This window comes from Urocitellus parryii, chromosome 6 (assembly GCF_045843805.1).
Source record: "Urocitellus parryii isolate mUroPar1 chromosome 6, mUroPar1.hap1, whole genome shotgun sequence".
In the NCBI taxonomy this organism is placed as follows: domain Eukaryota; kingdom Metazoa; phylum Chordata; class Mammalia; order Rodentia; family Sciuridae; genus Urocitellus; species Urocitellus parryii.
The window spans coordinates 107148773-107163423 of NC_135536.1; the positions used below are offsets into that span (position 1 = coordinate 107148773).

Consider the following 14651-nt stretch of genomic DNA (forward strand, 5'->3'; position numbering starts at 1 on the left):
ATTCTTGCAAAATGTCAAATATCTTCTTTTTGAATAAAATAAAAATAACTTATAACCAGGCATACACTGTAATCCCAGCTACTGTGGAGGCTGAAGCAGGAGAATAACAAGTCTGAGGCCAACCTGGGCAATTCAGCAAGATTCTGTCCCAAACTAAAACAATTTTTTTTTAAAGGGCTGGAGATGTAGCTCAATGGTAAAGTACCCCTGGGTTCAAATCCCAGGACCTCCAAACAAAACAAAACAACAATTACAGCAAAAAATCTTTATGTTGTCCTTCAACTTAGTAATAGTCTCTCCTAGAGTTTATAATTATAAAAGAGATGGGGAAATTTTTAAAAACCTGAAGATGTCAAATGAGAATAGAAGTTTGAATATTTTGTTTTCATCACTGGTTCTAAGTAATAGGCAATTTTTAGAAAATGTGATTTCTACTTCTACCTTACTCCTGGGAGAGGATAGAAGCTTCTTGAAAGGAGGGGAATCTATGAACTATGGTGTATTCTATATCAAAGACTCCCTTAGAAGATAGTTTACCGTGGCACAAAATATGATCTTATAAATAAAAGTGGAATATCTGGTGGAATTTCTTTTTAATTCCAAATTTGGTGGGTTTCAAATAATCCCACCAAATACAGTTGGGTTTGTTCAGGTACGAAAGCTGAATGAATGTGACCCCAGATTCATACAGATGCAGACAGGATGTCAGAAAGTTAAGTTCCACAGGAGGAGGGGAGAGCAATCTCTCAGCATTCAGCTCTTTAGAATCAAGTAATGTCTAGTTCAGTAATTATAGATCTAACTTGTGGAAAAAAATTAGTTTTTCTTTCAGATTATTTATTGTTAAGTGATTTGAAAATTGGTTTTTGATTCTTCAAATGTTGCCTTTTCTTCTTCTTCTTCTTCTTTTTTTTTTTTTTTTTACTGCAGATTGAACCCAAGGGCACTTTACCTCTGAGCCACATTCCTAGTCCTTTGTATTTTCAGACAGGGTCTTGCTAAATTGCTTAGGGGTTCACTAAGTGACTGAGGCTGGCACTGAACCTGCAATCCTCCTGCCTGAGCCTCCCAAGTCATAGGCATAAGCCACTCCCTACCCCACCCTCAACCATCCCTGTAAAAGTTGTATTCTTTATGTATACAAAATGTATCTATTTTCAGTTACCCATAATATGCTGAGCAGGAAATAGGACATGTATAAAGGCTTTGGAAATTGCTGGGGTAGAATGAGTTGTTCTCTCAGGTCCTACATACTCTTAAGAGAAAGTACCATCTGTTTTCCTCTGCTGGTAGAAACAAATCCCCCCAATATAACCTTTTTAAAAGAAGTTAGCTGGGACTTGTTGTTGTCTTAGTTTTGTTTTCTGGTCTGTAATACTATGACCACTGTGACTAGTAAAGATAAAGGGTACTAATATCTGACTCTAAATTTAGAAATCACTTCTCAGGTCTAGTGGAGGAGAGTCAATTTCAGAGAAGTTACAATAAGTTACTGACTGATAAAATCAATTTTACTTCTATGGAGGAATTTGTTGAAAAGTATAGGCAATAAAATAGTGGTTTTCTAAAGAATCAGCAAATAGCTTTGAAATAATAAGAATGGTTATAGAAACTGAGGTATTATAAAATGAAATATTCAAAGTCAGTTGGTTTGAAGCTAGTACATAAGCAAAGAATTTTAGGACTGATGTTCTTTTTCACTAGATCAATTGAAAAGGTTTAATTGATCTAAGAGAGCCACGGAATAGTACTAATTGGATTTGTAATCATAGCTATTCAGACACCTGCACCTCACTGCTTTGAATATCCTAAGATTTACTCTTTGAAAAGAGTAAAATTACTAGATTAAACCAAGGCTACAAGTCTATGTGGAAGCATTCCAGGATTATGTTGACAGTCTAATAGGAAAGAATGTTTCTAATATCTCAGGAACTAAACAAATAGTGTACAAATATGCTATTTATATAAAGCAAATATTTATTGAGCACCAACTATGTGCCAGGCTCTTTTTTAGGCATAGAAATGAAGACAAGATCCTTACTCTCATGGGGTTTATCTTATAATTGGCTGGCATCTCAATGTTGTGTGGTGGAAAAATGTGGGTATACTTCAAGGAAGATGGGATAAATGATGAGAAAGCTTGAAATTCAACAGGGTGTGGGGGGAACAAACTGATTATGATATGCTTTATGGGTAGCTATTACACCCCATGAACTGGGGAGAGGAGAAAATCACATCAGATGCAATGGACTTTTCTTCTTTTTTGATACATGTCTTTTGTAATCCTGGCACTGGAGCTATAAAAATATGGTTACTATTTGTCAGTGAATGAAGGAATAACTTAAATGGCATCAATGAGCTTATTACCAGGCTCTTACTGAAACATTTTTTTTAACCACTCCCTGATGTGACTTGCTGCCACCACTAGTTATTCTGTTAGGCTGATGAATGTTTAAAAAGGGGTGAACAGAAGCATTTTACCGGTACAATTAGAAACAGTCTGTGCTCTGCAACTTTTAGGACTTCCTCAAGTGGCCACTGATTGGTTCTCATTGTGTTTTTGATTTGTAAGGTTTATTCTCTGCAAAGAGATAAGTTACAAAGTCGTACTCTAAGGTTATAAAGATCTCTTAAGTCATACAATCAGGTTTGTCAGTCTTGATAAGAACATGCAATTGTTCTTACAGAATGTCCAGTCTTATCCAATGTCCCAGTGGGCTTCTCCGAGACAGTTTCAATTTACAAAATCAACACACTCTTGAGTCTACAGTGACAGCTGTTTCATGCTCCAAGAAACAATGAAAAGTTGCAGTAACTAAAGAGTTTGAGTAACTAAAGAAATTTGGTACCTATTCTTTGGAAAGAGGGGTCTACCCTGGCCATTCTGTACTGGGGTGAGGGGAAAAGCACCAAACTATTTCTTACTTTATTTTTCCCCCTGAAATTACAACACTAATGTCTCCTTTACAGAAAAATTAGAATTAAGCAGAAAAAGAAAACCCATCCACAATCCCACCAATCACCAAGAGACCCAGTGAAAGCATTGATATTATTTGCCCAGTCTTTTCTGCCTCCTTCCATACGGGATACCTTTTAAAAATGGCATAACAGGGTACATCCTTGCCTCCTTAATAATCTTCACATTGATCCACATTATCCTATGGCATTTCCCAATAGCTATAAATTGAAGGGGCAAAGTATATAACTGATGTTATTCAAGGGCATGGTAGACGGGAGAAAATTTTTAATTATTTTGTAAACAGAACACGCCTCTTCTTCCACTCATCCCTCAAGTCGTTCCCCCAAATCCCTAAGTGACCTTCGACCAGCAGGGCGTCGGTGAACGTGCTGAAGGGGGCAAGCTCGCCCGGGGTTCCCGCCACCCGCGTTGCGGCAGACCTTCACCCACGGTAAGAGCCACACTTCGCTTTCTCCAGGACTTGGCCAATGTTCCCGGGAAGGCACTCGGAGGACCCAGGAGCCCCATTCCACAAGATGCCGAGTCCCTCCCCGCCTAATCCCCTTTACACAGCAGAGCCCGAGTTCCGGGGATTCGCAGACACTCTGCACCCCGTCTCCCCGCGAAAACTTCGCGGGCCAGTTGCCTTCCCTCGCAGAGCCTCCCGGCAAGGCACCGCTGTATAGAGACCTTAGAGAGTCTCCAGAGCATCGGTGCCGGCCCGACTCGGGTGTCGTGCGGCGCCGGGCCCGCACCGGAGCCGCGCCGTCCCCGAGTGATGACGCGCTTCCTGCCCTCCTGGCGCTCGCGGGCCGTGCGCTCGCGCTCGCCCTCGGCTCTTGTTCCGCGCCCGGAGCCAGCGGTGGCGGCAGCGGCTGAGGCGGCTGCGGCGGCTGCGGGAGCGGAGCGATCGCCGGGCGCGCGGGGGGACGCCGGCTGCACTCCGGGGCAGGCGCTCTGCAATGAGACAGTAAATGCATCCCCCGGTAAGGCGCACGGCTCACTCGGGTTTTTCTCTTCCTCCAGCTGCATGCACGCTGCATGAATTTCTCATGTCTTTTCCCTCCCCTCTCCAGAAGGAAAATGTGGGTGATTTTTCCTCCCTTTTGCATCTCGTGAGTGATGTCAATGCAGAAAAAAACCCGCAAAGCTCCCAGATTTCATGTTCTGGGAGGGCTTTTTGCAGGAAAATAAAAATAAAATGAAATTATTGCACCTGTCTATTGCACATGTATGTTTCACTGCACTCGACCTGGGCGCCGCGGTTTGCAAACAGTCTCGCAGCCGGCGCCTGAGAGCGGATTCCTGGCTGTGGGCAGCTGATCCCCTCCGGGGCTCCCGCGGGTTTCCGGTAACTGGGCTTTGAAAAGCGGCCCCGCCTGCATGGAGTGTCCCCTCGACCCCGACCGGGCCCCCGCGCCAGGAGAGTTGGCGAGGGCGGAGCGGCTTCATTCCAGCACTGGCCGCCCGGACTCCAACGCCACTTTGCAAACAAGACTCCCGCCGAGGCTCCCGGCAAAGACAACCAGGAGCTCCTTCTCAGAGCTAGACCCTTAGACCTCCAGACTCCACGACTCCCCTTCACTTGCCATTCTCGCCACTAGCAAACTGCTGGCCGTTGAGAGACTGGGGAAGCGCCCGGCCGAAAGCAAGGGCAGGGTTTGGATCTAGAGCGGTGGCCTCTCACTGGCTGAGCGTCTCCTTCCCCGGCCCCACAAGCTTTGATTTCGCGCCCACCGGGAGCCACAGGGACCTGGAGACAGGCATTTCGGGATCCCTGAGGGGCCGGAGGAACGACGTTCGAGGGCGCCATATTTTCAGTGGGTCTCGGCTGCGGAGGGGAGGGGGCGAACAGTTTCTGAGCCCCAAGGATAGCGCGACGCTCCGCCGGGAGGCAGGAGCGATTGTCACTGGGAAAGTTTGCGCGCTGAGACAGGCGCGGAGGCGGCTGTCCCCGCAAGGGCGCGCGGGTCGCAGCGCGTCGCCAGGCCGGCCCCACGGTATTTGGGGCTGAGAGCGGTGGTTACTGACCTAGCGCTTGGCTCCCCGGTGTCCCGGTCCCGTGGATACGGCCTTAGTGCTCCGAGGTTCAGGGAACACGCCCCTCTCCCTGGCGTGTTCTCCCTACCGCCGCCCCCGGCGCTCCCTCGGAGCGGTGCGCACGGCCGTGTCCCGGGCCCTGCGCTGGGTGAAGAGCATTTATCCCGCGCTGGGGGTCGCTTTCATGCTCCGCCGGGCGCTAGGGCTCACTCCCGGCAAGAGAGGAGGCGCACCAGTTCGCGGATCCTGGCGAGGGCCTGGCTTGGGTCTGCTAGCCAAAAGCCTCCAGTCGCCTCTTTGGCTGGGGCGGCAAAGCAGTAAGCGCTCGGCCTCTACGTGCTGGGCTCTTAGGATAGTGCCTGCTGCTGTAGGCGAGGAATGGGGGGCGTTTCCATAAGTTGGGGCTTCAGGTGACGCGTGGGGGAAACTTGCGTTCTTGATGCTGGGGAAGAGCCGAGATAACGGGCAAAGGAAGAATTCCTGCGGCTCGTGGTGAAAACTAACCCGTGGTTATTTCCTGAAGACGAGAGGAATGAGCTGAGGAGTTGATATTGTCAGAGACACAATTTAAGGCCGGAGAGCAGGGATGATGTTCTGGAGAAACGGGTCCGAAAATACACATAGGTTTCAAGCACCCAGGTGCTTTAAGTACCACTTTTGTTTCCAAGAGCGCCTGCGTGTGCTGAGTGAGGCGTTCCTCAGGTTGCTGGTTATCCTCTTTTCTAGAGCTTGGAGGTGGGGACTTCTTAGCTGGGAGGTGGAAAATCTTTACTTTTGTAGATAGATTGATCTTTGCTTTGTGAAGGGACTGGGGGTGGGGGCGTGTTTGCTGATCTATGATGGGATGGGATGAGTGCGAGAATGTCCCAGCTTTTCTCCTTGAAGTCTTAATGAAATGATGTCACAGTATTGAGGTCATGTCAGCATATTGGGTCTTCATCATTGGAGAGGATGGAAAGCACCATAAAAACGTGGGGCGGAGGGAGAACTGTATGTGGAGGGGGGAGAATTGTATGTGGAGGAAGTACAGAGGCTTTCATCTAGATGTGATGTCAGGTATTATTAGGCTGCTTCTTTGCTATTTATTCACTTCAATAAGTGCTTCCCACGTGAATGTCACACACTGAGTTTCCAAGATTCTATCTTCTTGATTGCTCATTTATCTATGCAAAAATTGAGGAGGATAGTGGGTGGGGAAAGTGGCCTTGGGGCAGGAGGGTTACCTGCAGGAACACTTTTTCTTTCTTTTTTTACATTGAGCATTAAGGATAGTGGAAAATACTAAGATAACATTTCTCCAATTTAGAAGAGAAAGTAGTGCAGAAAACCTCCATCTGTTTTATGAAGTTTCCAGTCTGAGAGGTGGTAGGAAATACCTCTTTCTCACTGGTGGAACCACCATTTTCTCTTTGCCTTTGTACAGTTTTCAGTTATCTAGTAGGCATTAAATAATTACTAGGATGTCTTTATATTAGGCATTGATGTTGCACTTCTATCTTCAAAGGGAAAGTGAACTTTGAAAAATCTAACCCTGCTAAATGAGTTACTAGGTACTCAGTATGTGTAAACTATCTGTGTATTTTTAATTCACCTACTGCTGACTCTACTTGTTCAAGGTTTTTGTTTCATTTTGTGTTTTTGCAAACACTCTTCCCTAGAATATTCTTAAGTGAAGATCGAATTTAAGAAAGTGTGTGTGTGTGTGTGTGTGTGTATGCACACACATGTGCATGTGTGTGATTTTCTATTCCAGTTTCTTTTCTTTCACTAAATTACAGTGATTCCCATCACCCTCTACTCCCAGAACATCATTCGTTTTCATAAGCAGTTACAGGTGATGAACATTATAATTTTTTATCATGTATGCTCAGAGAAAGAATTACACACCTAAATATATGTTTATTAATTTTACCATTTTACTCTATAAATATGTCACATTTTTGTGCATATTAAAATTTTATATAAACAACTCAAAGAGAAACTTTATTATATACCTCCAGTACTTACTCCCAAGTTTACTACCTTAATATTTATCTCTTTTTTATGTGTTCAAAACTGGGCTTTGTTGCCTCTTGCCTGATTGCTATTATCATAACTTCATGGTTTGATTAAAGTTCCTGTCTTTTTTTCCTATTAAGATTTTGTAACTTCCAAGGGTTAGGTAATACCTATGCATTTTGGAAAGTTGCTAGTCAATTTGTCAGGCCCTGTATTGTTTGTGTTTATGTGTGGGGGCATGCTCAGACTCTTGGGACAGTATCTCTAGTTTGTGAGCTGTGACACTATGCTCCAGAACTTTTGAGTCATAATGTTTTCTTGTAGATTTTGGGTGGTGTTTGGCTAATACAGGAAGTATTAAAAATTAGTTAAATAATTCACATATATCAAAGTCTTTAAAAATTGAGTACAAAACCCTTTAAAGACAAGAAGAAAAATATAATGAGTAGCTCAGAATTATAGCTTCACATACCCAACTGGTGCCTTTTTAATTACAGTACTTTCCCCCAGAACTTTTTAATCCTATTGCTTTTATATTTAATAAGGAGACTAGTTAAAACATAAGCCAAACAGAACTATTACAAATAATGGGGATAAATGGTGGGCCTAGCCAGATGTTTTCCCTAAAGTTAAAAGAGTTTAGGAATCTGAACTCTGCCAAATTTCTCTGCAGGCCACCCCTCAACCTCCATAAGGAGGTAATTTTGAAAGGTAAGCAAGTCTTGGAGGCAGGGGCAAAACAAAAACAAAAAAGGAATAAAATACTTAAGGTAGGCCTTTCTTGTTCATGGACTATCTAACAACCTTTGGCTCTGTGGCAGGTGCCATTTGAATGGCAGCTGGTGGACCAGGCTGGGTACAAAATGCTTTGGTTGTAAGAGCCTTTATTTATGTGTCAGCCACAGCTATGAATTAGAACTGGGCTCATTTATCCATTTCACAGTGGATTTTCAGAGTCAGTGCCAAGACCATGATTTTGTTTTTTCTCTTAACCAACAATTTAGTTTTGGTCAAACTGATGCTGTGCTGAAAATGTAGAACAAGTAATGAACATTTGTATTTCCTTTATACTTTTCTAGCTGCAATTTTAACAAACAAAATTCAGCAAATGTTCTTGAAGGTTTACCATGTTCTTATTAAGACAGACCCTGTGCTTACCTGAAACATTCAGTCTCTGGGTCTCTGGAGGATGATACTCTTGTATTTTGTGTATCTAGTCGATTGAGGGTGGGGATTGAGGGTGTGATTAAATGCTGTGCAAAGGACAAAACAATAGAAAGATGATCAAAGGATGTGAATAGGCAATTCCCAGAAGAAGAGATGCAAATAATCGGTCAGCAGAAAAGGTTCAAAACATCACTAATGGTCTGAGAAATGCAAATTAAAAAATAAAGAGGTTTTTTTTTTTGTTTTTTTTTTTTTTTTTGGTACCGGGATTGAACTCAGGGACACTTAACCACTGAGCCACATCCCCAGCCCTATTTTGTATTTAATTTAGAGACAGGGTCTCACTGAGTTGATAAGCACCTTGACAGTTGCTGAGGCTGGCTTTGGCTTTGAACCCCCAGTGCTCCTGCCTCAGCCTCCCAAGCTGCTGGGATTATAGGAATGTACCACCACACCCAATTTAATGGTACACTTTTTAAAGGAGTAGTGTGGCAGGGCAACTCTCCGACTCTGTTGGTGGTTATGTGAATTGCTGAAGACTTTGGGGGAAAAGAGAGGACTTGGGAAAGTTTGGAGCCTGCATGCTATAGCTCAGCAATCCCACATTTGAACCCTAGTTTTACAGAAATAAAAACACTGGCAGGGTAAGCATCTCCATATGAGGATGTTTACTGTGGGATTACGATAGTAAATAAACTAGAAACAACATGAATGTCAGTAGAATAAAAACAGTAAGGTATGTTAATACTATGGATTGTTTTGTGAGAGATGTTCATGATATATTACATAAAAACTACATGTATAGTAAAAACTAGCTACAAAATATCATAAGTAGTCTGATCCTATTTCTGATTTTAAAAAAGAAGTCCTAAGTGTATGACCTTGGAGAAAGATGTGGAAGGACATACACAACTCCATATTGTTTAAAATTGCTAGTGGGAAGGAGAAGATAATTAACCTTCTCTCTATATACCTTTATTGGTTTACTTGTTCAAATATGCAGGTTTTTCTATATGAAAACACTATTCTTTTAATACATAGGAAACACATCAGGACCTCTTTGGGGACCCAAAGACTGGGAAATAATCATGTTTACTTGCTCTGATTCCTCCTATAACAATCTCTTATTTCTGGAAAATTTCAATTAATCATCTTCTAAAATTCTGAGATTTTTCCAAGTTTTAGCAAATATCTTCAAAGTAAAGGATATTTTCAGGAAAAGCTGCTTACCCTTGTTCCCAGCAGAGCAATGAAAATAAAACAAACCCATCTTTTAGCAAGCACTGTCCTTTGTTATCCTGTCTGAGGGAAGACCAGTGGTGGTCCTTGAAGGGGAAAAGCCCCTGGTTGGTTGGGGAATCTTCCTAGATAGCAGACCTCCTGAAACTTGAGGCCCAGAGAGGTTCTGCTTGATGGCTGTGCTGGCATTTGAACCCAGTTCTTTCCCTCTACCCCTAGGTTAGATAAATCATGTAAACTTGAACCATTTCAACCCTGCCTCTTAATGTAACTTTTGAAATCTTGATAGAATCTATTGAGTTTTTGGCCCTTACAGCTAGAACCAAACTTTCAAAAGCAGTGACACTCCATTCTTTTTTCAAAGTATACACCGTGTGTGACCCTGTGGATCTTGTGAGTGGATCTCAAACCACTGGAAGCCCTGACTGCACAATTTGAAAATTATGCTTCAGTTTAGATCACTGGTTCTCAAACTAAAATGCATCACAATCACCTGGAGAACTTGTTAAACCCCAGATTGTTGGGCTCCAGTTTCTGTTTCTGTAGGGTTTAGGTGAGGTCTGATCATTTGCATTAAGCTCCTCAGTGAGGTGGGTCCTCTGGGTTAGGGACCAGGTTTGAGAACCACTTCTTTAGAGGAACCAGTACCTTTTGTTTTGCAGATCTTTTTTTCTACCTGATTACTGATGAAAGTTAGAATCTCAATGAAGACAAGTTAATTCAATTTTATCAGTTTCACCAAGCTGGGAAAAAAAATAAGTATTTGGGCTATTTTACTTGTTACCTTTATCTATGGTAGGTTTTTGGGAATTTAGTGATGTTTTATAGATGTGTGTGTTTAATCAACCAGGAAAATCAGTTTATGGTTATTGTTTTAATTTATTCTGCAGTGTATTCTCATGGGAGAGAGTAGAGGGCTGTTAAAGATTGCTTCCTTTTTCCCCTCACCTCATCACACATACAAATTCGAGATTTGAAGCTATTGGTTTCTTTTAATAAGAAGTTAGCTACGTGTGGTGAATATTAAGAATAAAATGGCGACCAGATGATAAATGTGGCTTAAATTGTGCTGCAATGTAAATATTGGTACAGTTTTTGGAGAACGCTTAGGGCAATAACCATTAGTTTCAACAAGGGTTTATTGCAGCATAACCAAATCGCTTATGTTTCTGATGATGCTTATCAGTGCCACTTGAGCAGCTTGTCTCTCCTCTGAGAATCACACTGGTCTGGAAGACCTTGAGAGGCTAGTATGGCCCAAAGCTCAAGAGGAACATTTCCCAAAGGGCTTCTCTCCTCACTTTTCTCTGATTCTAAAATTCTTTAGCAAATGAACATTTTCTTCTGCTTTTAGAGCCTTTTATTCTTTTCTGTGATGTCACATGTAAGTGAGAAGCAAAACAAAATTGGTAATAATAATGGGATTCAGGAGAAAAAGGTAACTAAGAAGGAAATTTTCATGAAAGGGGTGATGTATAAGCAGGGCTTTGTAGAGTGAGTTCCTCTGCAAGGGTCTCTGACTTAGAGTCACCTGTAGTTGGTTTGGGATGGGATGGGTCTGGACATTGGTAGATTAGTTCTCCAGATGGTTCTAAGGTACACCTAGGGTGGGGGACCACTCATTGATGGTTCTCTGGGTTACTGGCCTCAATCTTTGAAAATTTTAGCATTTGGTCTATAGTTCCACCTCCCATCAATAGTTTAAGTGGCACGGACATCTGTAGAGAGTGTTCATTCTCCCTGCAATCTCTTTTCCTTGATACTCTTTCAGTTGTCTTTTCTCTACCCTACTTCCTTCATTCTTTGTGTAATTATCTCTAGACCTCTGGTTCTTCGTGATTTTGCCATCAGAGGATACATGGAAGTGTCTGGGGCGGGTTTTTGACACTCATGACTTGGGGGAAAGAGGAGGAGACACTGGCGTCTAGATTGGCTGAGGGTGCCACTTAACATCCTACAATGCACAGGAGAGCATTCACAACAAAGAATTATGTGGTACAGCATGTCAAGAGAAAGCTCACCTATGTGTCTTTGAAGTTTTTCCTAATCTCAAATCACATGGCAAATACATCGTATGTGATGAACCAATAGAGACATAACTGAAAGGTTTCACACAATAGAATCTACCCTGATCAGGCATAATATTTTCTCATACATTTTTACTCAGTTTCATTAAGAAAAAAAGAAAAGATAGCAGTCATGATTCACTACCCACTACATTTGCAACCTAATCATTGCAAAACACAGTTGTAGACTTTATTGCCAATGACTACATTCCCCACCAAAATTTGGACAAGCATCCCAGTCTAATTGTCACTGTTTTTCTATCATTTTATTTCCTCCAGAACTCAATTCCACCTAACCCTTACCCTATAAGGGCCTCTGACCTGGTAGCCAGCCCTTCCTTTGCATTTTCTATCATCCCTTTCTTGTCCACATTCCCTTGTACCCAGCTCAGGTTTCTGTACACCTCCTTAATACCCAGAACCCTCTCACCTATCACCCTACTTCCCTGATTAAACTTTACCTTTGGTTAAACCCACCTTCTGCTTACCATGCTCCAGTCCCAGGCTGATAAATCTGGCTGGAGGAAATACACAGCCATCTGCATCCTCTTACTTTTGACTCAGGACCTCAAGGTCCGCAAAGCTTCTAGCCTCACATCACTCTCTGTTAACTGAGTACCCAGCTGATCACTTAGCTTATTTCAGGGAAAAAACTTAACTGGGAACTGGTTTCATCGTCTTCCCTCACTAAACCTGCTAACCTACTAGTACCTATAATCTCATGTGCACGGGATCCTCTCTCCCTCAGTTTTCACTCAAGCAGGTATCTCTTTTCCCTTCTGCATCTTCAGTGTCCCTCTTTGGTGAGTAATTCCCATCAGGAACATGTTGAAACATCTTCATCTTAGGGAAAAAATGGCAGCAGCAACAAAATTCCCTTGACCCTCTGTCTTAGTTATCTGTTCTTCCATTTCTCTGCTCTTTCTGCATAGCAAATATTTTTAAAAGAATGTTCATGTTCCCTGACACCATTTCCTCTCCATTCATTCTTTTTGAACCTACTCCAATCTATCTGGCTTTTGCTTCACTCCTTCACTGAAACCACACATCTCCAGGGACCATTTCTTAGTTACCTTCTGCAGCTTCTCCACAGCATTTAGCTACTGATTGCCCACTCTTTGGGATGCTTTATTCCCCTGTCCTTCATGTCACAACTCTTGCCTGGTTCTCCTCTTACTCCTGGCTGCTCAATCTCCAGCTCTCAGAAAGACTTTGTCTTTCTGGCTTCTGAAATCTGGAGGTGCACTCTCACACGCTGCTTAGGAGCTTGTTCGAGTCTCATCTCTTGAAAGGTCATGCTGGCATTCCGTGGCCCCACTTTCAAGCCTCTTATTGCTCTTTTTTCATTTGTCATTCCATGATATCACACATGTGACTCATTCGTTGTCCATCTCATGGCTCTTATAATATGAGCTCAAAAGAGAAATCCCCTCTGCCACTGGATCCCCAAGTGTCAAAAACAATGGCTGGCATATAGTAAGTATTCAACAATAACAAAAAAATAATGAATAATATGTGAAAGAATGTTATTGGTTACAGAAGTTAGCCTTGGATGAGAAGTAATACATCTTTCCCAGACTTGAGCTGAGAAGAGCCTAATGTGGAGGTGGAAAAGCAGGGTCTCAGGATACAGTATTTTAGACCATGTGCTGAGAATTAGGGGCTAAGTATTGAAAGAATGAAGCACATCCTTGTTAAATACTTGTTGAGTGATTGGAGGCACCTGCAGAGGACAGCTAGCTGGAGACAAATGGTTGCCTCTCTCATTTTTATCTCTGAAGAGGGGCACTTAAGCAGGCTACTTGGTAACTTTTGCTGCTGGTTGAAGAAGATAAATTGACTTGTCTGAAGTGTTTGTCATTGACCTTAATGTTCTGTGACTCATTCATCCCCAGGGTCCACTTGACCATATGGAGAGATGTCTCCTCATAAGCATTCCAACTCATGGATGGGTGGGGCTGTCCAGTGGTTCCTCCCACCACTGCTCTTTCAAGCACCCAAGTTAGAGAGACCCAGAGCTTAGTGTGTTTAAATGAAAACTCTCTTTTCTCTTTCTATTTGCATTGCCTCAAGACAGTCCATTTAATGACTTGGCACCTGTGTATAGGACCTATTTGATGTGAGTGAAGCTATTTCCAAGTGTGGCCTGAGGTCATACATGAAAGATCTTTGAAGGAGAGTGTGGATTATGCCTGGGTTTGAGAGATTACATGGAGGGCACTTTAAGAGGCTTAATTTTCTCCTTGAGGGGCTCTCTTCTGGGCTCAACGCTTATCACTCCTGGACCCTCCCCCACTGGGCTGTAGGAGTTCACCCCATGGGTAAGTTGTCAGCCCAGGCAGCCTGCAGAGGCCCAGCTACAAAGCAGTTAAAGAGAAAAAAAAAAAAAAAAAAAAAAAGAAAAGGCAGGTGCCTTTATGGGATATCTTATTGTGATTCAAGGGTAGTTTATTACTATTGTCTTTTTTTTTTTTTTTAAGAAAGGGAAACCTGAATGGTTCTAGTATATCCTCTCCATTTTACAAGCAAAGAACTAAAGCACAGAAGGTTATAATGCTTGGGGAAGCTGGCATTGGTGCCCCACTTTCTGGATCACTGCCAGGCTCTTTCTCCTTCTCTTGGGATGTGCTGTTGGACTCTGGGACATGCCAGGGGAGCCTATTAAAAATGCTGATTCTTAAATCTCACCTGCTTCACTAAATGAATCATCAAGGTAGGCAGCACCTAGGGAGGCTCCTAGGAGAGGTTGCCCAAGAAGAGTGTGGAAGACATAAGGCAGCCAGGGAACTGGGGACAGGCCCCTGTCAGGCAAATGCCTGCTGGGTTCCCACACTGGACAAACTTAGCTTCTTTCAAATGTAGGACAATAATCTCCATTGGATCACACCTTGCTCTGGGCTGTACCCTCCTTGGATATTAGACCCTGTAAGTTGCCATTTTTAATATATATAGAAAGAACTTTTTATTCGGGAAAATTTAGTTTTCTGACATTTTCCCTATGTGTTTTGTCCTGTTTACATGAGAAAACTGCATTTAGTTTGAGAAAATCACTTCCTTGAGGGCTTTTATGATTGGGGTTCCTGTGTGAGTGCTGAGGGTGGCTCCAGATGACCTCGGATTTAACCAGAGAAGCTGGTTGCCAGCCAGGGGCTGACCAAGATGCTGCTTTCACAGAAGGACAA

At 42.9% G+C, this 14651-nt stretch overlaps 1 protein-coding gene across 4 annotated transcripts in view; it reads left to right on the forward strand.

Annotated features, from left to right (window-relative positions):
* The first annotated feature begins 2028 nt into the window (after positions 1-2028).
* Tln2 (talin 2) overlaps positions 2029-14651 on the forward strand; it is a 411357-nt gene continuing 398734 nt past the window's right edge. For 2 of the 4 annotated variants that reach the window (XM_026384818.2, XM_026384825.2), the window contains exon 1: positions 2029-3945. The gene's annotated coding sequence lies outside the window, so the exon portion shown is untranslated. Of the gene's footprint in view, positions 3946-4035; positions 4780-14651 lie in introns of all 4 variants that reach the window. The other 2 variants (XM_077799669.1, XM_026384826.2) reach the window with 2 other exon arrangements.